This window comes from Cupressus sempervirens, chromosome 1 (assembly GCF_028749045.1).
Source record: "Cupressus sempervirens isolate cs-2001-9-10 chromosome 1, ASM2874904v1, whole genome shotgun sequence".
In the NCBI taxonomy this organism is placed as follows: Eukaryota; Viridiplantae; Streptophyta; class Pinopsida; order Cupressales; family Cupressaceae; genus Cupressus; species Cupressus sempervirens.
The window spans coordinates 537,132,669-537,136,265 of record NC_143118.1 but is presented as its reverse complement, the minus strand read 5'-3'; positions in this window follow the sequence as shown (position 1 = coordinate 537,136,265).

Here is a 3,597-nt window from a genome sequence, read left to right as displayed (position 1 = left end):
TTATAATATTTTTTAATTTTTGCTGCCAAGGCGCCTCTTTCCAGATTTTCACCAAGGCACTTTTTCTATTTTTTTTTAATTTTGAATTTTTTTTTTTTTTTGAATTTTTGGAATATATAATTTTTTTGGAGATACATCAAAGTTCATATTGCTAGGTTGTCACTAAGAAGATCATTTTTTTTAGGACATTTTTCAATTTTTAGACTTTTTTTACAATATATCTTTTTTTGGATTTTTGAAATATATCAATTTTTTTTGTTTTGATTTTTTTCAGGATCAATAAATATATACAAAGATGTCCCTAGACAGAATGGGCATTATGGATAGAATTTCTTCAAGTGCAAGACATTTATAGGATCACGGAGCTGCTCTCCCTCTGCTGTAGATAGTAAATAAGCACCAAAACCAAAAGCTACTGTGATAATGTAAGGTCCAAGCCAATTAGGTTCAAACTTACCCTTTTGATCTTTATTCTATTGATTCTTATGATTCACACATAGGACAAGATCTCCCACTTGGAACTCTCTAGGGTGAACCTTTTTGTTAAATGCTTTTGACATATGCTTTTGATAGACCCTCATATGGTCAAATGATGCTTGTCATTTCTCATCTAGAAGTTCTAACTCTTGAAGTCTCATGGCACGGTAGTCTTCATCTAAAACTAGACCTTTGAGAGAAACTCTAAGTGAAGGAATCTCAACCTCTAGAGGTAACACTGCTTCAACACCATATGTAAGGGAAAAAGGAGTAGCCCTAGTAGGAGTGTGAATACTCATTCTATAGGCCCAAAAAGCTGGATTTATTTGTAAATGCCAATCTCTACCATTCTTATGAATTGTTCTATGCAAGATTTTAAGAATGGTTTTGTTTGATGCTTCTGCTTGACCATTTCCTTGCGAGAAATAAATAGAGGACCAATGTTGTTTTATCTTGAACTTCTTACAGAGTTGCTTAAGGTCCTTATTTATAAATTGACCTCCATTATCAGTGATAATCTCAGAAGGCACTCCATATCTACAGATAATATGATTCAAAATAAATAGAGAAACTGCCTTACTCGAGGCAACAGAAAGTGGGACAATTTCTACCCATTTAGTGAAATAATTAGTGGCAGTGATAATAAACTTGTGTCCAGATGACGAGTTGGGGTGAATTTTCCCAACAAGATCAAAGGCCCAATGCTAAAATGACCAATGAGAAATAGAAGGAATGAGCTCCCTACTTGGAGTATGTATCAGGTTACCATGTTTTTGACATTTTTCACATGACTTTGCAAAATCTACTTCATCAATCTGCATTGTGGACCAATAGTATCCTGCCCTAAGCAATCTTCGAGCCATGGAAAGACCATTAGAATGTCCCCCACAGATACCCTCATGGATTTCAACTAACACTTGATTAGATTCATCCTTTTCTAAGCATCTAAGAAGTGTTCCATCTAGACCCTTCCTATACAAATCACCAGAGATAAGGGAATGATGAGAGGCATTTTGAATAAGGTTTCTACGTTCAGATCGATTAAACATTTCAGGTATAATTCTATCACAAATGTATGAGTAAATGACACCATAACGAGATGACTTATGACCAACAAGGGTACAAATAACATGACTTTCTTGGGAATCATAGATAGGGTGATGTAGCTCTTCCACCAGGAATTCAAATCTTGATTCATGTTGCTCTAATTGAAGAAGTGAAGCAAGTGTAGCCATAGCATCAGCTGCCTTATTTTCTGTTCGAGGGATTTGTTGAAATGAGACGAATGTGAAGTAGAGTCTCAAGGAATCAACCATTTTCTTGTAAGGTACCAATTTATCATTTTTTGTTAGACAATCATCATTGACTTGGTTGATTATCAGCTGTGAATCTCCATAGATGTGTAACTCTGTAATTCTCCATTCTATGGCCATTTTAAGTCCGTTTGTTAAAGCTTCATATTCAACAATATTGTTTGTACATGAAAATAATAGCTTGTAAGATTTAGGAATTGTGTACCCATGAGGAGAAACAAACAACACACCAGCTCCTGAACCACTTTGCATAAAGGACCCATCAAAGAACATCTTCCATGTTCTTTCAGTCATATACATGAGGTGCTCATCTGGGAAATCAACTTGAATAGGTGCATCATCTTGTAGTGGGAAATCAGCCAATTTATTTGATATGGCTTGTCCTTTGATTGCATTACACTCAATGTACTCTATGTCAAACTCTGAAAGAATCATCATCCATTTAGCAATTCTACCTAAGAGGGCAGCCTTACATAGTAAGTACTTGAGTGGATCTATTTTTTCTATGAGGTGTATAGTGTGTGGAAGCATATAATGTCACAACTTTTGGGAAGTAAACACAACTGCAAGGCAAGCTTTCTCAATACTAGTGTAATTAAACTCATATGAAACAAGAGTATGACTAATGTAATATATTGCTCTTTCTTTCCCATGTTCATCAAGTTGAGCTAATAATGCCCCCAAGGAAGATTCTGTTGCTAAAATATATAAGATAAGTGGTTTCCTTGGGATAGGAGGTATTAAAATAGGAGGATTTGCCAAGTATTTCTTGATCTGGTCCATATTGTGTTGACATTCATCATTCCATGTACATTTGCCTTCTTTATGTAAGTTTTTGTTGAAAGGTTGAGCTCTATCTGCCAACTGTGAAATAAACCTCCTTATAGATTGAAGACATCCTTGAAGACTCCTCATTTGACTAATGTTTTTAGGAGGTGGCATATCCATAATTGCTTGAACCTTTTCAGGATCCACCTCTATCCCTTTTGCTGAAATAATGAATCCTAGTAATTTGCCAGAGGTGACTCCTAATGCACACTTTTTAGGATTTAACCTTAGTTGAAATTGTTCCATATGATCTAGAATGACTTCTAAATCATCTAAGTGTGTATCTCTTTTCTTAGACTTGGCCAAGGTGTCATCCACATAATCTTCCATGTTTTTATGCATCATATCATGAAAAATAGTTGTCATAGCTCGTTGATAGGTAGCTCCTGCATTTTTTAATCAAAAAGGCATAACATTCCAACAATAGGTACACCATGGACAAGTAAATGCAGTCTTTTCTTGGTCTTTAGGAGCTATCTTAATTTGATTATATCCAGAAAAACCATCCATTAAGGAATAAATCTCATAACCCGCGGTCATATCCACTATCATGTCTATATTAGGAAGTGGAAAATCATCCTTTGGGCATGCTTTATTAACATCTCTAAAATCTGTGCAAACTCGAATGGTTTTGTCATGTTCTGAAATTGGTACAATGTTTGATATCCATTCAGCATAGGCAATAGCTCTTATGAATTTTGCACCAAGAAGTTTCTCTAATTATGCCTTGACTAAGAGAGCTATGTGAGGATGCATTTTTCTCAATTTTTGCTTAACTGGTTTAACACCCGAAGCTATGGATAAGTGATGCATAATAAGATTAGTGTCCAACCCTGGCATATTTGAATAAGTTCATGCAAAATTAATCTTCTTTTCTTGTAAGAATTTAGTATAGGCTTCTTTTTCTTGTGATGACAAAGATTGAGCCAAATGTACACTTTGCGGAGCTTCATCTGTATCCAAATTGACTGCTTATGTT